This window comes from Apodemus sylvaticus, chromosome X (genome assembly GCF_947179515.1).
Source record: "Apodemus sylvaticus chromosome X, mApoSyl1.1, whole genome shotgun sequence".
In the NCBI taxonomy this organism is placed as follows: domain Eukaryota; kingdom Metazoa; phylum Chordata; class Mammalia; order Rodentia; family Muridae; genus Apodemus; species Apodemus sylvaticus.
The window spans coordinates 36,732,445-36,753,597 of NC_067495.1; the positions used below are offsets into that span (position 1 = coordinate 36,732,445).

Consider the following 21,153-nt stretch of genomic DNA (forward strand, 5'->3'; position numbering starts at 1 on the left):
GAGATGGAAGAATTCACTTATTGGCATTGCTGTTGACCTTAAGATAGATTAATAATGTTTCTTACATATACATGAGGTTGTATTTCCTAGTATGATCTTTATAGCCTCTGCATAAAAATACTCTTGATTTTCATAGACGGCTCTTCTGAAGGAAGAGCTAGATATCTTATTTATAATCAACAGGTGGTTATAGAAACACCTGGGCTCAGCTCAGTTAGCAGAGCTGACAATGGTATTAAATGTTTTCCAACCTATAAATTATACTTTTAGTCCTTTTACAATTAGCTTGTATGTTGCAAAATTTGTCCTTTATTGGAAACCTATGGCATGTTTAATTTTAATACGCCATCAGGATCTTTGTTTTCACTATTGTAAAACAATGCCCTAACGCCTTTCCTTATCTCCAGCTCCCCATTTAGGGGTTTATATATGTGGCCTTATGCCCTATCATTTTTGACAAATGGATGTAACTCGCTATGCAAAAATTGGAAAAAAGATTTCTTTTCACTTCTCTACATTCGAGAGAAGCCTCTAAATGTAATCAATCATTGTTCACAAGTTTTTATACCAAGGGATTGCCATGGTTAAATGGCGGGACTTGTTAACCAATACATGGAACGGTCCAGACCCTGTTTTACTATGGAAAAGATGTTCTATTTATATTTTCTCTCAAAATGAAGATGGAGTCTGATGGCTGTCAGAAAGATTGATATGGTAGGTAAACAGAGACCCTGAGTCAGCTGGTAAGTATGACTAATTCAATAATGTTCTTAAAGCTACTTCTCCCATATTGGGAAGGTAGGCTGCTTTTCCTCTAGCCATTAATTTGCAAGCCAGGTTTTATTCCTGAGCTACTAATTTACAACCAAATTAAATACCATGGACCCTCCAGAGAAACAGTCCAAGCAGTTTTTCCTTTTAATCTCTTATTTTGTGTTTCAAGCAGTTATCTTTCAGATACAACACTCGAAGGTGGGCTGCTACAGCATTGGCTTCCAGGACTCAAAGACGGGTGGCTATGAAAGCCAGCCAACTCATATTCACAGGGCATTTACTTTACCAGAGGATCTCCACAAATGGAGCTGCATAGAACTCAGATCTATGCATGTTTGTTAATTAAAACAAACATGGGCACCACTTATGAGGTGCGAGGCAAGGCACTGCAAGGGAAAAAGGAAATGTCCTGCTTCTGAGTTTCCCTGAAAGTAAGCCTGGCTGCATAGGGGTCGATGTTGAGAGACTGTCCTTTAAAATAATAAGGCAGTCTATTTCCCCTCCCCTGAAAAGGACGTCAATTAATATTTAAGGGGGTTGAGGCCTCTGCTTTCCCTCACTGATTAACACCCATCGTCTTTTGACGAATATAGTTATCCACTGGTTTTTCTTAAAATTAAAAAAAAAAATGGAGGAATTGTGACCTCCCCCTGCCCACTGCTCTCAAGAATAGAAGGGAGGAATTGTGACTTCCCCTTGCCCACTGCTCTCAAGAATAGCAGCCAGCAACCTGACCACCCACCCCCTGAAGAACAAGAAGAACCGGTTTCCAGCCTTCAGGGGAGGGGCTTGGTCTGCCTTTGTTTCTTGGGAGAGAGGCATAATCATTAAAGATGGAGACTTGAACCAAAAGCCATGTGTTTTTGTGTCTCTCCATATGATTTCTCTTGCAGCCTGTTCCTTTACTCATCTCTCCTTCCAGAGAACCCATGATTGTGTGAGCTGGCCTCTACATACACGCATAATATCAGCAACTAGGGAGGGTGATGCTCCATGGAATTGCCACCTGGAAGATCTCCCATCTTCCAGGTACATCTATCTCTGAGTTCCAGGTTAGTCAGAGCTTTAGGCCCTCAGAGCTCCGGTATTATCTACAAAGTTGTTCAACTAGTTGGTTAAAGTATATTCCCAAGTGTTTTGCACAGTGTCAGGCTATAGGTTGCTCTATAATAAGCTTCCATAATCTTGCCAGTATTAGGGTACTATAACACAACATTACTAGATTATATAAAGTTAATAACAATCACATAAAACAAGAGCTGGTTTAAACATTCCAGTTAAGTTAGAGTCCTTCCTGTCCAGTCAGTTGGTCAGAAAGGATTTCAACAGCCCAGGGGTAACACAAGGAGAATGCTCATTTTATTTATGTGTAGTGTTCAGCATAATCCAGGACAGCCCTGGTAACAGAGCTGTGATGACCTCTTCATTCAACTCAGCTGTCCCAGATGATACCACTTCTGGCTGATTACATACATGACTGTTCTTCAGAATGAACCATCCTGTTAGTGTTTCTTCAAAGACATACATGAAAATTATGTCCAAAAGCTAAATTTTGAACTGCAACTCACAACAAATTACAAAGAATCTAAACATGGAACCAGATTCATTCCAGCCAAATGTGTAGATAGAATGCAAAACAGTTCTTTCACAACATGGCAACTCTTACATGGACATTCATGATGAAAACGCTCAGGTCTCCAATCAACTCCAAGACCCAGTTTCTTTTTAAGTAATTTCTGCTTAGTGTTTTAATATTTTATAATACCCACTACTGCTCAACCAAGAACTTTCTGCATTCTGTGTGCAGCAACAGTGGCTTTATCTTCTGAGTCAGACTCATTCTGGGACACTGGGTTGTGTGAAGCAGAGCTGCAGGGGAAGGAGCATTCTGGAAAACACAGTACATGGCAGGGAGGGGGTACTTCCTACATATGTCCATAAACTTAATTTGTCTGACACAACAGGCAAAATAGAGTGCACTGCACTTTTTGGACTTGGACAATTGTTGTCTGAACCCAAGTATATAGGAAGATTCCCAGGAAGACCAGAAGGAGTGTTTAAGAAATACTTCTGCCAGGCAGTGGTGGTGCATGCCTTTAATCCCAGCACTTGGGAGGCAGAGGTAGGCAGATATCTGAGTTCGAGGCCAGCCTGGTCTACAGAGTGAGTTCCAGGAAAGTCAGGGCTACACAGAGAAACCCTGTCTCTATCAACCCCGCCCCCTCCAAAAGAAATACTTCCGATCTTAATGGTACTTGCAGCTAATTCCAGAAGAGTGGGGAGATGGGTCATACGTTAAATCTTTAACAAAATGAACAACCATTGGGTTTCCTCATAAACTCAACTCTTCCAGGTAAACAACATCAAGGATCTCTCAAGGTATTTATGTCAGCAAGTTATTGTGCACACTGAAGGATCGAAGGCTGAGAGCTGAGGAGGCACACTTTGGATCTTGTTCTCACACACCACCAAGTAATTCAGAGAAGGCAGATTTGCTAATTCTGGTGGGATTTCTTTAATGAAGTTTCCTCCAAGGCACGAACACTCTAAACTCCACGAGTATTTGTTTGTTTGTTTGTTTTGTTTTTTAGTCAAAAGGACAAATCAGCAACCAACAAATTAGGAAAAAATCTTCACCAGCCCTACATCAGATAGAGGGCTAATCTCCAATATATACAAAGAACTCAAGAAGTTAGATCCCAGAATACCAAATAACCCTATTAAAAATGGGGTACAGAGCTAAACAAAGAATTTTCACCCAAAGAACTCCACAAGTTCTTGATGTCCACAGGGATGCTGAAAAGCTGGTTGCTGTCCAGGCTGAGGGTTGCAGCTCTAGCAGCGAGGTGGGCAGCTCCTGGAAGCAGTTGCAGCTGAGGATAAGCACCTGGAGGCTGCAGCCTAGCTGTGACTGGGCCAGGTTGTTGGGCAGCGAGAGCTGAAAGCCTAGTCAGTTCTGGCCAGCAGCATGTGCAGGCCACTCAGTTTCAGCAGCTCTGGTCGTAGTGAAGTGAGCGCTTTGCTGAAGGTGAGGGAAGCCACTGCCCAGCGCCCACAGGACAAGCTTCAGATGGTTGTAGGGCAGCCTCAGCCTCAGCCTCAGCCTCAGCCTCAGCCTCAACCTCAGCCTCAGACTCAGCCTCAGTCACAGCCTCAGCAGCGCCTCCCAGCTTCTCCAGCTTCAGCTCCAACTCCAGCGCTTTGATCAATCTGTTGAGGCTGGACCAATAGAGTTTAGCCTTCTCAAGTGCGGCCTCCTTCATCCCACCAGATCCGAGACCTCCAGCTGAGGCTGCGCACCCTGGAACCTGAAGCGAGTGCCCCATCTGAAGACTGAAGTCTAAAATAATTTTTTTAAAAAAATTATTTTTGTTCAGGAACTTTTCCCCTGTGCCCATGTCCTCAAGGGTTTCCCCCAGTTTCTTTTCTGTTAGTTTCAGAGTGTCTGGTTTTATGTGGAGGTCCTTGATCCACTTGGAGATAAGAATGGATCAATTCACATTTTTCTACATGCTGACCTCCAATTGAACCAGCACCATTTGTTGAAAAGGTTATCTTTTTTCCACTGGGTGGTTTTAGCCCCTTTGTCGAGGATCAAGTGGCCATAGGTGTGCAGGTTCATTTCTGGATCTTCAACCCTGTTCCATTGATCCTCCTGCCTGTCACTGTACCAATACCATGCAGTTTTTAACACTATTGCTCTGTAGTATTGCTTGAGGTCAGGGATACTTCTTTTAATGTTGAGAATAGTTTTAGCTATCCTGGGTTTTTTGTTATTCCAGATGAATTTGAGAATTGCTTTTTCTAACTCTGTGAATAACTGAGTTGGGATTTTTATGGGGATTGCATTGAATCTGTATATTGCTTTTGGCAAGATGGCCATTTTAACTATATTAATCCTGCCAATCCACGAACATGGCAGATTTTTCCATTTTCTGAGGTCTTCTTCGATTTCCTTCTTCAGCGACCTGAAGTTCTTGTCATATAGATCTTTCACTTGTTTGGTTAGAGTCACACCAAGATACTTTCTATTGTTTGTGGCTATTGTGAAGGGTGTCATTTCGCTAACTTCTTTCTCAGCCTGCTTATCCTTTGAGTATAGGAGGACAACTGATTTGCTTGAGTTGATTTTATAACCAGCCACTTTCCTGAAGTTGTTTATCAGCTGTAGGAGTTCTCTGGTGGAGGTTTTCAGGTCACTTAAGTAGACAATTATGTCATCTGCAAATAATGATAGTTTGATTTCTTTCTTTCCAAATTGTATCCCTTTGACCTCCTTATGTTGTCTAATTGCTCTACTAAAACTATATTGAAAAGATATGGAGAGAGAGGGCACCTTTGTCTAGTCCCTGATTTTAATGGGATTCCTTCAAGTTTCTCTCCATTTAGTTTGATGTTGGCAACCGGTTTGCTGTATATTGCTTTAACTATGTTTAGGTATGGGCTTTGAATTCCTGTTCTTTCCAAGATTTCTAGCATGAAAGGATGCTGATTTTTGTCAAATACTTTTTTCAGCATCTAATGAAATGATCATATGTTTTTTTTTCTTTGAGTTTGTTTATGTAGTGGATTGCATTGATGGATTTCCTTATATTGAACCATCCCTGCATCCCTGGGACAATAGCTTATGCTCTAAGATCAAGAAGTGACAAATGGGACCTCATAAAATTACAAAGTTTCTGTAAGGCAAAGAACACTGTCAAAAGGACAAAACGACAACCAACAAATTGGGAAAAGATTTTCACCAACCCTACATCTGATAGAGGGCTAATATCCAATATATGCAAAGAACCTACGAAGTTAGACCCCAGGGAATCAAATAACCCTATTAAAAAATGGGGTACAGATCTAAGCAAAGAATTTTCACCTAAAGAAATTCAGATGGCTGAGAAGCATCTTAAGAAATCCCCAACATCATTATTCATTAGGGAAATGTAAATCAAAACAACCCTGAGATTTCACCTCACACCAGTCAGAATGGCTAAGGTTAAAAACTCAGGAGACAGCAAGTGTTGGCGAGGATGTGGAGAAAGAGGAACACTCCTCCACTGCTGGTGGGATTGTAAGATGGTACAACCACTATGGAAATCAGTCTGGAGATTCCTCAGAAAACTGGACATGACACTTCCAGAGGACCCTGCTATACTTCTCCTGGGCATATACCCAAAGGATTCCCTGGCATGCAATAAAGACACATTGTCCATTATGTTCATAGCAGCCTTATTTATAATAACCAGAAGCTGGAAAGAACCCAGATGTCCCTCAATGGAGGAACGGATACAGAAAATGTGGTATACTAATCAGAAAATGGAATACTACTCAGCAATTAAAAACAATGAATACACAAAATTTTTAGGCAAATGGTTGGATCTGGAAAATATCATCCTAGGTGAGGTAACCCAATCACAAAAGAATACACATGGAATGCAATCTCTGATAAGTGGATATTAATTAGCCTGAAGCTCTGAATACCCAAGGCACAATTAGCGTAACAAATGACTCCCATGAAGAAGTAAGGAGAGGGTCCTGATCCTGGAAAGGAGTGATCTAGAATTAGAGGGGAGTATCAGGACAGAGAAAAGGGAGAGGTGATTGGAGAATGGTTGGAGAGAAGAAGGTTTATGGAACATATGGGAAGGGGGGAACTGGGAACTGGGAAATCATTTGGAATGTAAACAAAGAATATAGAAAATAAAAATATATAATAAAAATTATTTTAATTCTTTAATCATATTTTACAGTCCAGACTTCATCCCCCTTCTTGTCTTTTTTTTAATTTATTCAATATAATTTTTATTTACATTTCAAATGATTTCCCCTTTTCTGGCTCCCCACTCCCCGAAAGTCCCATAAGCCCCCTTCCCTCCACCCTATTCCCCCATCCACCCCTTCCCACTTCCCTGTTCTGTTATTCCCCTATACTGCTGCACTGAGTCTTTCCATAATCAGGGGCCACTCCTCCATTCTTCTTGGACATCATTTAATTTGTGGATTATGTCTTGGGTATTCAAAGTTTCTAGGCTAATATCCACTTATTAGTGAGTGCATACCATGATTGATCTTTTGAGACTGGGTTACTTCACTTAGTATGATGTTCTCCAGCTCCATCCATTTGTCTAAGAATTTCATGAATTCATTGTTTCTAATGGTTGAATAGTACTCCATTGTGTAAATATACTATATTTTTTGTATCCATTCCTCTGTTGAGGGACATCTGATTTCTTTTCAGCTTCTGGCTATTACAAATAGTGCTGCTACAAACATAGTGGAACATGTGTCCTAATAGCATGCCAGGGAACCCTCTGGCTATATGCACAGGAGTGGTATAGCAGGGTCCTCTGGAAGTGTCATGCCCAGATTTCTGAGGAACCGCCAGACTGATTTCCATAGTGGTTGTACCATTTTGCAATCCCACCAGCAGTGGAGGAGTGTTCCTCTTTCTCCACATCCTCACCAACACCTGCTGTCTCCTGAGTTTTTGATCTTAGCCTTTCTGACTGGTGTGAGGTGAAATCTCAGGGTTGTTTTGATTTGCATTTCCCTAATGATTAATGATGTTGAACATTTCTTAAGATGCTTCTCAGCCATCCGAAGTTCGTCAGGTGAAAATTCTTTGTTTAGGTCTGTACCCCACTTTTTAATAGGGTTATTTGGTTTTCTGTGGTCTAACTTCTTGAGTTCTTTGTATGTATTGGATATTAGCCCTCTGTCAGATGTGGGGTTGGTGAAGATCTTTTCCCAATCTGTTGGTTGCATTTTGTCCTTTTGACAGTGTCCTTTGCCTTACAGAAACTTTGTAATTTTTTTTAAAATTTGGTTACATTTTTATATTTTATTCCAACTTTATCTGAGAAGTGATAAGCATTTATTTTGCAGTCACACATTTTATCAAGCTATATAATACAACAACAACAAAAAAATCAAACAGATTGTAAGACCCTTCTGGGACAGTATCGGGTTTTTTTTTTTTTATTTATATTCTTTTTTTTTAATTCGGTATATTCTTTATTTACATTTCAAATAATTTCCCCTTTGCTGGCTCCCCACTCCCCAAAAGTCTCATAAGTCCTCTTCCCTCCCACTGTTCCCCCTCTACTTCTTCCCACTTCCCTGTTCTGTTATTCCCCTATACTGCTGCACTGAGTCTTTCCAGAACCAGGGGTCACTCCTCCGTTCTTCTTGGACATCATTTCATATGTGGATTATGTCTTCAGTATTCAAAGTTTCTAGACTAATATCCACTTATCAGTGAGTGCATGCCATGATTGATCTTTTGAGACTAGGTTACCTCACTTACTATGATGTTCTCCAGCTCCATCAATTAGTCTAAAAATTTCATGAATTTATTTTTTTCTAATGGCTGAATAGTACTCCATTGTGTAAATATACCACATTTTTTTGTATCCATTCCTCCATTGAGGGGCACCTGGGTTCTTTCCAGCTTCTGGCTACTACAAATAGGGCTGCTATGAACATAGTGGAACATATATCCTTATTGCATGCCCGAGAATCCTCTGGGTATATGCACAGGAGTGGTATAGCAGCGTCCTCCGGAAGTGTCATGCCCAGATTTCTGAGGAACCGCCAAACTGATTTCCAAAGTGGTTGGACCATCTTCCAATCCCACCAACAGTGGAGGAGTGTTCCTCTTTCTCACATCTGTGCCAACACCTGCTGTCTCCTGAGTTTTTAACCTTAGCCATTCTGACTGGTGTGAGGTGAAATCTCAAGGTTGTTTTGATTTGCATTTCCCTAATGAATAATGATGCTGAACATTTCTTAAGGTGCTTCTCGGCCATCTGAATTTCTTCGTGTGAAAATTCTTTGTTTATCTCTGTACCCCACTTTTTAATGGGGTTATTTGGTTCTCTTGGTTCTACCTTCTTGAGTTCTTTGTATATATTAGATATTAACCCTCTGTCGGATTTAGGGTTGGTGAAGATCCTTTCCCCATCTGGTGGTTGACGTTTTGTCCTTTTGACAGTGTCCTTCGCCTTACAGAAACTCTGTAGTTTTATGAGGTCCCATTTGTCTATTCTTGATCTTAGAGCATAAGCTATTGGTGTTCTATTCAGGAACTTTTCCCCTGTGCCCATGTTCTCAAGGGTCTTCCCCAGTTTCTTTTCTATTAGTTTCAGTGTGCCTGGTTTTATGTGGAGGTCCTTGGCCCATTTGGAGTTGAGCTTAGTACAAGGAGATAAGAATGAATGATTCGAATTCTTCTGCATGCTGACCTCCAATTGAACCAGCACCATTTGTTGAAAAGGCTATCTTTTTTTCCACTGGATGCTTTCAGCTCCTTTGTTGAAGAGCAAGCGACCATAGGTGTGTGGGTTCATTTCTGGGTCTTCAATCCTATTCCATTTATCCACTTGCCTGACATTGTACCAACACCATGCAGTTTTTATCAATATTGCTCTTAGTAAAGTTTGAGGTCTGGGATACTGACTCCCCCAGAAGTTCTTTTACTGTTGAGAATAGTTTTAGCTATCCTGTTTTTTTGTTTTTTTTGTTTTTTTTTTTTTTTTTTGTTATTCCAGATGAATTTGAGAATTGCTCTTTCTAACTCTATGAAGAACTGAGTTGGGATTTTGATGGGCATTGAGTTGGAATCTGTATATTGCTTTTGGCAAGATGGCCATATTAACTATATTAATCCTGCCAATCTTCGAGCATGGAAGATTTTTCCATTTTTCTGAGGTCTTCTTCGATTTCCTTCTTCAGAGACCTGAAGTTCATGTCGCATATGTCTTTCACTTGTTTGGTTAGAGTCACCCCAAGATACTTTATGCTGTTTGTGGCTATTGTGAAGGGGATTATTTCCCTAATTTCTTTCTCAGTCTGCTTATCCTTTGAGTATAGAAAGGCTACTGATTTGCTTGAGTTGATTTTGTAACCAACCACTTTGCTTAAGTTGTTTATCAGCTGTAGGAGTTCTCTGGTAGAGTTTTTGGGTCACTTAAGTATATTATCATATCATCTGCAAATAGTGATATTTTGACTTCTTCCTTTCCAACTTGTATCCTTTTGACCTCCTTATGTTGTCTAATTGCTCTAGCTAGAACTTCAAGTGCTATATTGAAAATATATGGAGAGAGAGGTCAGCCTTGCCTAGTCCCCGATTTTAGTGGGATTGCTTCAAGTTTCTCTCTATTTAGTTTGATGTTGGCTAACGGTTTGCTGTATATTGCTTTTAATATGTTTAGATATTGGCCTTGAATTCATGTTCTTTCTAAGATTTTTAGCATGAAAGGATGCTGAATTTTGTCAAATGCCTTTTCAGCATCTAATAAAATGATCATGTGTTTTTTTCTTTGAGTTTGTTTATGTAGTGGATAGCATTGATGGAGTTCCATATATTGAACCATCCATGCATCACTGGGATGAAGCCTACTTGATCATGGTGGATGATCGTTTTGCTGTGTTCTTGGATTTGGTGAGCAAGAATTTTATTGAGTATTTTTGCATCGATATTCATACGGGATATTGGCCTCAAATTCTCTTTTTTTGTTGCATCTTTGTGTGGTTTTAGTATCAGTGTAATAGTGGCTTTGCAGAACGAGTTGGGTAGTGTTCCTTCTGTTTCTATTTGATGGAATAGTTTGAAGAAAATTGGTGTTAAGCCTTCTTTGAAGTTCTGATAGAATTCTGCACTGAAACCATCTGGTACTGGCTTTGTTTTTTGTTATTTTTTTTTTTTTTTTTGGTTGGAATGCTTTCTATGACCCCTTCTATTTCTTTAGGGGTTATGGGTCTGTTTAGATGATCTATTTGATTCTGATTTAATTTTGGTATTTGGTATTTGTCTAAGAAATTGTTCATTTCCTCCAGATTCTCCAGTTGTGTTGAGTATAGGCTTTTGTAGTAGGATATGATAATTTTATGTATTTCCCCAGTTTCTGTTGTTATAGCTCCCTTTTCATTTCTAATTTTGTTAATTTGGATACTGGCTTTGTACCCTTTGGTTAGTCTGGCTAAGGGTTTATCTAACTTGTTGGTTTTTTCAAAGAAGCAGCTCCTGGTTTTGTTGATTCTTTGTATGGTTCTCTTAGTTTCTACTTGATTGATTTCAACCCTGAGTTTGATGATTTCCTCTCTTCTTCTCCTCCCGGGTGAATTAGCTTCTTTTTGTTCCAGGGATTTCAGTTGTGCTGTTAAGCTTCGAGTGTATTATCTCTCCAATTTCTCTTTGGAATCATTCAAAGCTATGAGTTTTTGTCTTAGCACTGCTTTCATTGTGTCCCATAAATTTGGGTATATTGTGCCTTCATTTTCGTTAAATTCTAAAAAGTCTTTGATTTATTTCTTTATTTCTTTATTTATTCCTCGACCAAGGGATTATTGAGTAGAGTATTGTTCAATTTCCATGTATATGTGGGCTTTCTGTTGTTTTTATTGTTATTAAAGACCTCTTTTACTCCATAGTGATCTGATAGGAGACATGGGATTATTTCGATCTTATATTTGTTGAGGTCTGTCTTGTGACCAACTATATGATCAATTTTGGAGAAGGTACCATGAGATGCTGAGAAAAGGATATATTCTTTTGCTTTGGGATGAAAAGTCATATATATACATATGTTAAATCCAATTGGTCGAAAGCTTCAATTAGTTTCACTGTCTCCCTGTTTAGTTTCTGTTTTTCTGATTGGTCCATTGAGGAGAGTGGGGTGTTGAAGTCACCCACAATTATTGTGTTAGGTGCAATGTGTGCTTTGAGCTTTAGTAAAGTTTCTTTTATGAATGACAGTGCCCTTGCATTTGGAGCATAGATGTTCAGGATTGAGAGTTCTTCTTGTTGTATTTTTCCTTTGACCAACAAGAAGTGTCCATGTGTACTCTTTGGCTGATGGTTTTGTCCCTGGGAGCTCTGGGAGTACTGGGTGGCTCATATTGTTGTTCCTTCTATGGTGCTGCAAACCCCTTCAGCTCCTTAGATCCTTTCTCTAGCTTCCCCATTGGGGACCCTGTGCTCAGTTTAATGACTGGCTGAGAGTGGCCCCCTCTGTATTTGTTAGGCACTGGAAGAGCCTCACAGGTGACAGCTATATCAGGTGCCAGTCAGTAAGCACTTGTGGGCATCAGTAATACTGTCTCGGTTTTGTAACTGTATATGGGGTGGATCACTAGGTGGGGTAGTCTTTCCTTCAGTCTCTGCTCCACACTTTGTCTTTGTTGCTCTGAAGGTATGTTTTAAACCTTGTTGTTGAATAGTGATATGTTTTGATTGTGCTGACGGGTCAGAGAAATGAAATATATTCAAATCCTCAGTTCAGGAGCAACCTCTGATGCTGCCCAACCATCCCCCTCTCACATGCTCTGCCTACTGCTCCTCAGAGTGTGATTGTCAGGAGTTTATCATTCCCAAATCCTGCCCCTGTCTCCATCTTCCTGGTTAGTGCAAGTAGGAATATAATCCCTGCAGTTTGTGGTTTTGCTTGCATCTAAAGCAATTGTTATGGACAGCAGCTGGCAGTTGTGGCCATCAAACAGTGCTTCCCTTAGGAGGCCTTCTGATGTCTGGAGTACAAGAAGCCCTATTGAAAACTGCTGAAGTACTTATTGTAACCATATTGACTATAGGGTAAGTCCAGTGGATGGGCTGGCCAACCCTTGTCCACATGACAACAAGGATATGGCCAACAAGGAACCAGAGTACCAGCAGGACAGTAAATTGATGGCCATGGCTATTGTCTCTTTGGCAAAGAATCTCCACCCCTGTGCCACCCTGCCACGGACTGACCCAGCTGGGAGAGTCACGACCGAGGGAGAATCAGGGCTTTGGTATTCAGGAAGGCACAGGTGTGGCGAGATGACAGACACATACACCAGAGAGCGGTTTGAATCTGCTGCAACTTTACTTTTTAGTCAGGCATATTTATAATACATTGAGGAACAGATCGAGGTTGGCACACCTCCAGAAACACTCAAACAATTGCTAAACAAGGTACATTTCCATCTTAATTAGAAGAGCAAGTAGACATGAGATGATGCCCACAGGAACTCTTACTCTGTGAACCATGATCAAAAGCAAACTATGATCATGAACCTCAGGCATATAGTGTTCGATTCTAACTTGTGGTTACTTATTAAAGTTGTGTTAATAATCAACAGGAGAACTTGGGCCTTCAGACCAATTTGTATGCTTAAAGCCTTCTTCTGTCATCAAAAGTCAAAATGCTCTAAAAATGAACACATATACATTACAAGAGCCTTCTCTACTGCCTTGGACAGCAAACACCACGGTGGTCTGGCTCAAACTAATCTATGTCCATAATCTCAAGAAAATTATAGGACCTTCTAACCTTCAGTGTTTTTTATCCATCTATTACCTTCTTATCATAGGTACCTGTATAAAGCAATAGCTCATCAGCAGTCCTATACTTTTTCATATTGTTTTTCTTCCTGCTACAAACTATTCCTCATTACCTTTGCTAAGGCTAGTGATAAAGACAGACCCTGTTGAAAAGCATTCCAAGACTTTCTTTCACTAAGGTTCAACATGAGTTCATTGAGTTTAGGACTGGAAGCGGTAGGCGTAATCACCACATCCTCTTTTTCCTTTCACTGGAATATCAAGTTCTCCTTTATCAATTAACCAGCTTGTAGGCTGGGATCGTGCTGTATAAAGAATTAAGAATGGGAAGAAGAAAGACACAGTGCAGAACCCATAACTCAGGCAGCGCAATATCCTTAGAGAACATCAAGGCCCTTTCTTAAGGCCTGAGGTGGGCACACTGCCAGGGACCTCCAGGGGGCCTAGCCCCGAGGGGCATTTTTCTCCCATCTGCCTTAATGACATACTGTCATGTCACACAGATGACACTGGAGTTGGTGTGGCACCAGCCTTCACCTGTATTGTGTACAAACAGCCTGGAGGCTTCCCATGAACTCCTGGGCTCCTCACATGTCTAGTGCTTTGGCGATTCACCTTCCCTCCCCACAGAAGTTTGCCACTCAAGGGGACCCTCCTCCACCTGACTCCCCTGGCCCTCCCAGCTGTCCTTCCAAGCACCTGTTTCTCAGGCTGTTCTAGACAGAAGCAAACCTCCAATAGGTCAACTGGACGTCATGTAATTCTTGCCACATAATGCAGGTGTTCGGTCTGGCTGGATTTTTTGTCTTTTTTCCCTTATGTTACTCATCTGAAATGCAAGAAACAACATTGATAACTTCTAGGTAATCATCCCACTGTATGCATTTTTTTGATGCTGTATCTGACATAAGCAAGGAGGATTCCTCCCACATGTCCTTTTCCTATTGTAATTCTGCCTTGTGTATGTTCAAATTTAGGCTGAAGTCTGAAAGTCAATTGCATATCTCATAAGCCATAATAGAGGTCACACAACTATTGCAATATCTAGAAGACATATCATTCCTCACCACAGTACAGTGTCCACATGTAAAATCAAAGCACAGCTGAGGAGATAGTAAAGCAGTAATATAACAGAGTTTGGAAGAAAATGACCACTGAGTACCAAGCAGAGTCAGTTATACATTAACTTGCTTATGAATAGCTATACTTTGGAGACAATAGCATTCATTATTTGGGTCCATCCAAATGGATCCAAGAAAGCAGAAGCAATATAAATTGATCAATGTGAGAAGATGTGTAGGTGCTAGTGATGAGGTAGTAAGCAAGAATAGACTACACTGTACTAGAGGCAGAGTCACCACAACCTTCTAGGGAAGGATTCATCATCAGTGATTATGATACCAAAGCTTGACCAAACTGAAGGCAGCTATTTGAATAAGAGAGAGAGAGAGAGAGCGAGAGAGAGAGAGAGAGAGAGAGAGAGAGAGAATTCTATCCTCCATTTATAAATGGAAAAAATAAATATATTCTGTGTTTAAACCGATTTAAGTGTAGACCATAACAGAATATGCATGTAGGCATACTGTAGAGATTTCTAGAAACTGGGACAAATTCAGACACTTGTTTGATCAAAAAAGATTTTCTCCTGTGACTTTTACCCATTCCCAAATAGTGAAGCGCTCCTGCTACAGACTGGCTCTTTCCCACCTTGTAGAATCATGTGACAAACAGGACGATGACTGCATCATATGTTATCCCCACTGTTGAATTCAGCAGCTATTATTGTGGGACAGCTGTCGGGGAAGGATATGCTCTTTGGACTGTGTTGAGTGAAGTTTAGTGTTGTGGAGTCCAGAATATGCCTGATTGGCAGGTAGAGTGTGGGTGATCACTATGCCACCAAGCTGGACCCGGCTGTTGTACAAGGGCTGGGAAGAGAAACATCATCCAATTTTTCCTCTGTGCTATGGGTGTATTCAAGGATAGGTTTGCTGGAATTATGTGGCCTAGTCTGGACAGGAGGTCCAGCCTTCCAAGAGATCCTCCTACTTCAACACTAAAGTCAATCTAGAACCATTGAAGGAGCTTATACAGACCTCCTGAGGTTTCTCTTCCCCTAGAAGATGTGGACAACAGTATAAAACAAGACATTTGAGCCAGTGAACTGGAGAGAGGACAGAGGAACCATTACTATTGATGTAGACATGTTTCAGAGAGACTGAGAGTAAAGTCCTTCACCACAGGGGTACACCTAATATTTTGAAACTCAAATCTTGAAGAGTTTTATTTGTCAGTTCAAGCTGCATGGGCTCAAATCTATTTGACAAGAGGATTCTGCACACTGCTCTGGATGGAACAGGAAAATGATAGTAATGTACAAAGTTCCTTTTTGTCTCTCATGTTTTATAATGAGAACATCTGTTTATCACACACTCAATGAAAGATTTGCTTCAGGTTCCTCACTCAGTAGGGGATATTGATCAATATAAAGTAAAATAATACAAGTTGACTTGAAACTCTTGCCTGATTTGGGATGTCTGTAAGCAGGCAGGAATGCAGGCAGTCAGGCAGGCAGGACTGCAGGCAGGAAGTCAGAACTGCAGGGAGGCAGGCAGGAATGCTGCGGGCATGAATGCAGGAAGACAGGAAGGAATGTAGGCAGAAATGCAGGCAGGAGTGAAGGCAGGACTGCAGGCAGAAATGCATGCAGGCAGGCAGGCAAGAATGCAGACAGGCAATAATTCAGGCATGAATGCAGGGAAGAATGCAGTCAGGCAGTCAGGCAGGAAAGCAGGGAGGCAGGAATGCAAGCAGTAATGCAGGCAAAAATGCAGGTTCGTATGCAGGCAGGCAGGAAGTCAGGAAAGCAGGCAGGAAGTCAGGCAGGAAGTCAGGCAGTCATACAGGAACGCAGACAGGCAGGCAGGCAGGCAGGAATGCAGGCTGGAAGGCTGGACTGCATGCATGCAGGCAGGACTACAGTCAGGAAGACAGGACTGTAGGTAGGCAGGTAGGCAGGACTGCAGGCAGAAAGGGAGGACTACAGGCAGGAAGGCAGGCAGGCAAGCAGGAATGCAGGACAGGCAGGAAGGCAGGCAGGCAAGCAGGAATGCAGAAGGACAGGCAGGAATGCAGGCAGACTGGCAGGAATGCAGGTTGGCAAGAAGTCAGGCAGGAATACAGGCAAGAATGCAGTTAGGTAATCAGACAGGAATGTAGGGAGGCAGGAATGCAAGCAGTAATATAGGCAATAAAGCAGGTAGGTATGTAGGCAGGCAGGAAGTCAGGAAAGCAGGCAGGAATGCAGACATGCAGGCAGGCAGTCATACAGGAATGCAGACAGGCAAGCAGGCAGGTGGGCAGAAATGCAGGCCGGCAAACAGGCAGGGATGCAGGCATTAAGGCTGGACTGCAAGCAGGCAGGCAAGACTGCTGGCAGGAGGGCAGGACTGTAGGCAGGAAGGCAGGACTGAAGGAAGGCAGGCATGCAGGCAAGAGGGCAGGACTGTAGGCAGGAAGGCAGGACTGCAAACAGGAATGCATGCAGGGAAGCAGGAATGCAGGCAGGAATGCAGGCAGACAGCCAGGAATGCAGGCAGGCAAGAAGTCAGGCATGAATGCAGGCAATAATGCAGTCAGGTAGTCAGGCAGGAAAGCCTGCAGGCAGGAATGCAAGCAGTAACACAGGCAAAAAGGCAGGTCGGTATGCAGGCAGGCAGGAAGTCAGGAAATCAGGCAGGAATGCAGACTTGCAGGCAGGCACTCATACAGGAATGCCGACAGGCAGGCAGGCAGGAGGGCAGAAATGCAGACAGAAATACAGGCAGGCAGGCAGGACTGCAGGCAATCAGACAGGAAGGTATGCAGGCAGGAATGCAGGCAGGCAGGCAGGCAGGAATGCACAAAGGCAAGCAGGCAGGCAGGAATGCAGTCAGGCATGAATATGCACAGGCAGGCAGGAAGGAATACAGGCAGGAATGCATGCATGCAGAAATGTTATTTTCTGAGAATCCAGTTAATGTCACATACAATTTTATACATGTTTATATGTGAGTCGTTGCTCTATATAGAAGTCCCGGTGCAGCACATTTCACCTGTAGACAGACATGTCTGTAAATTTCTCCATAGGAAAAGGTGGTGGTGTCAGGTTAGCTGCATTTCTACCAGTATAACCTAGTACATTTGTAGTAGATCTATCAGCCCTTCAACTTCCTGAGGGACAAGCCAGAGCTCCTGGGAAAGATGGAGTGGCACAATTGAGCTCAGGCACTCCAGGTACTGTCTCAACTCATAAGTGCTGAAGAGCTAGAGGCCAGTCCCAGGCAGATGCAGCTTTTACCTGTGAGACATTCCCAGAGTTACCTAAGGACAAGGAAGGGGGCATGGAGTCACAGCAGGAGTTAAACAGCAAACAGACCCCTGCAGGCAGCCTTTCCAAGGGCATTCTAGTGCACACAAAATGTGCAACATCCCTGCAAGTGACCCAGACAACAGTCCACCTCAGGAGACAAGGGTCCCATCTCATAAAGAGGGAACATCTGATCGTAACACAGATTTTCCATCAGCTACTGTTGAGATGGAAGTTGGTGTGCATATATATGCCCAGCTTCTCCTAATGGTACCTCAGTAATGGGCACCTCATGCTTGTGTACAAGTCTTGCTGTTGTGTCCTGAATGCTGCCCCTTCAGTCACATCTCTATGTGTGTCAGTTGTGGAGGAAAGGGAAAACTGATGCAGAAGAGGAACATTTCTGTGAAACCAAGGGAATAATCAATGTACTTTTCAGAAACAAAACACTTTCATGAACTCAGAGGACACTACCGACCTCAAAAAAATTCAATATTTATTTCTGGAAATGTAGAAATTGTAGTTTAGCTTGTTTTTCTGGATTTAATTTCTGAGCACTGTATTTCAGATATTGATTATACAGTCAATTTTTACGTAAATATTTTATATCCTCTGCAGCCAATACATCTTGGTCTTGGAATGTGGCTATCATGTGAATAATAATAATAAACACAAGCCACACAGACACAGGTACAGAAAATCTTGGACATGTGGGATATGTTTCCATTGATGAGTCAGAACAATATTTTACATGTCATCCTGGAAGATCTTTGGTGACTAGTCTCAGGTTGTAGTCATCTGTGAGGAGGATGCTGTGGTTGTTTGTTTTTATACACAGGATCAAATTTGCATTTGACCTGGAAGAAACCTTTGTCTGTTCTCATGATTGTGTTATGATGGTGACCCTGTCAAACAGTACACGTTCACTCAGAATTTTATCCAGTCTATACATTCACTCAGGTTTCCTTGGTTTACCAGATTGACCTCATAATAAATAAATTCTCAATGAGAACATCAGCTAAATGCTAGAAAAATGCATGCCTGAGAATGTGTGTGTGTGTGTGTGTGTGTGTGTGTGTGTTTAGATTAGGTTGATTCCTATTAGGGTTTCAGGGGAAACATAAAGGTGTAAGAAATGTCACTCTAGATGGAGCTGTATTATTTGGGGGACTATCTGCAGGGAAAGGTTTCAGAGCCTTAACTTTGTGTGTTTAGTTAGATTAGGTTGATTCCTATTAGGGTTTCAGGGGAAACATAAAGATGTAAGAAATGTCACTCTAGATGGAGCTGTATTATTTGGGGGACTATCTGAAGGGAAAGGTTTCAGAGCCTTAACTAATCAACTTCTGGATACCAAATAGCCACACCCTCGTGGGAGTGAGCCCCCTTCCCCTCTTTATGCAGACCTCTGTGCTTGGCACCCAGTCTGAGGTGACCAGGCATGCAGAGCTTTGTGACATTTTTATTGAGACTGAAAGTTGAGGAGTGCATTGTTTTCGCTGTATCGGGGACCCACAGGCTAGAGGGTTGATCTGGATCTGTACCCCTTTGGGGTCTGGAAGCAAACGGGATCCAGGGCCTGCAAAGAGCCTGGTCCCCGGTTTCCATATCTGAGGATTTGGGAGGCTGAAGGCCAATCGGGGAGGTCCTCTGAGTTTCCATGATGCCTCAGCGCTGACTTGGGGGATGAGACCATCCGCTGCCATGTGTATATTTGGTAACAGGGGAGTCCGGAACGTTTTGTGCGGTTCCTGAGTTTGAAGGAACTTGTGCTGACGTGTGAGACAGAGCACCTCGGCAGTCCGTCATATCCGGTGGCTGTTGGACTCAGCGCCATTTTGAGAGAGTTCTGGAAGGGAGGTCGCCCCGCTGTGCCAGCTGAGGTAAGAATTTCAGGCTCCCCGGAATCCTGTTAGAACTGCTGGTCCCCCAAATCATGCATGTGCATCCCTTTGGCCTCGCTAGCTCCCAGTCGGCTAACCTGGTGGGAATGATCTCCTGCCTTCTCAACTGTGGAACGTATCTGCTGTGGCTGTTTTCAAAGAGTCCCTGAGGAAAGGCGAGGGAAAAGCTGTCTGAGTTAGAGACACAGCTAGGTAGCAGTGGACTGTGGAAGTCCTGGTTGGTCAGAATGACACCCGTGATATGGTGTTGATGATGTGCCCTGCTCCAAACAGGGTGCTCTCAGGGGAATGAGCCCCTACCCCTGTGAATGCAGAGACTTTGTCCTAAGGCTCCAGTTCCCAGGTGACCAGAAAGGCACGGTCACGTGACCTTGTTATTCTGATTGAAAGTTGAGCAGTGCATTGTTGAAGCCGCATGCAGGATCCGCAGGTCCAGAGAATTAAGCTAGATCTGAACCCTTGACGGGCCCTGAAGCAAACGGGAGCCCACTTACTCCAAAGATCCTGGTCCCCGTTTCCATATCCGAGGACTCGGGAGCCTGAGCACTGTTTGTTGAGGTTCTTTGAATTGAACAGATACCTTAGCACTGCCTTGCTGGAATGAGACCATCCACAGTGATCTATATCTGGAGATGTGGGGCTTTCGGGAATGATTTGTGAGGTGCCCCTAATTTAAAGGAAGCTCTCTGCTGACTTGTGTTACAGAGAGCCTCTGCAGGCTTCCTGTTTTGGAGACTTTGTGGACTTGGTGCCATTTTGAGAGAGGAGGGGAGGTCGCCACCAGGTGTGCCAGTAGAAGAAAGAACTTCGGACTCTGAAACCTTTCCCTTCAGATGGTCCCCAAATAATAATTCAGTTCCATCCCTTGTCTCAGCCCAGCTCCCAGCTAACACTGTGGGAATGATCTCTTTCTTGTCTATTCTGGAGAGTTTCTAGGGTCTCCCTTTTCCAACATTCTGTGAACTGTAGAGACAGGGGCACCCTTGTGGGAATGAGCCTATACCCCACTTTATCTGGAAAGCTGTCCTTGGGTTCCATTTCTGAGCTTCACAGTCATTCATTACAATGTGACATTTATACTATGGAGTGAGCCTGTTTCTTGAAACTGGATCCAGGGTCCATAGGCCCAGAGAATTAAGCTGGATTTGCTTGCTTTGGGGATCCTTAGGCAAACAGGTACCTAATTAGTGGAAAGAACCTGTGCCTCAGTGTCTTTATTGGAGGACTTGGGATCATGAAGACCATTTTATGAGGTTTATTGAGTTTAAAGCATCCCTCAGTGCTGACTTTAGGTAATGATCCAGTCAACAGCCATGTACATATATATATATACATATAAATGTATAAATGGTCACAACGGGAACATGGGAATATATTGTGGGGTGCCTTGAGTTTAACCAAACCTTTGTGTTGCTTTATGATATAGAGAACCTTGCCTGCCTTTTCTCTTGCGTGACTGTGAACTCGCTGCCATTGTGTGAGACTCCTGGAAAGGAGGTGGCCTTGCCTTGCCAGTTGAGGTAAGAATTTCTGTTTCAGTCCAAAGTTTACACAGAGATTGTTCCCCTTAGAAAATATCACTTCCTGCCCAGGATTTCATTTTGATAAAGAGACCTCCCCTTGGGTTAGCATAGGTCCAAGTAGAACTCACATGTAGGATTGAGCCCTTTACTCCATGATAATGGGGGGACTAATGATAATTACTATTTTAGTTCTGTGGTAGGAGGAGTTTGAACACCTCCCTCAGTGAAAAGCTCACAAGAAAGTACTGTGAAATATGAGAGTGGAAGTATTGGAAAATACAATGGTGG

The 21,153-nt window shown here is 42.5% G+C and overlaps 1 pseudogene; it reads right to left on the bottom strand.

Moving 5' to 3' along the window:
• Positions 1-2,549: 2,549 nt before the first annotated feature.
• LOC127674357 (leucine-rich repeat-containing protein 58-like) lies at positions 2,550-4,037 on the bottom strand (annotated as a pseudogene).
• Between the last annotated feature and the right edge of the window lie 17,116 nt (positions 4,038-21,153).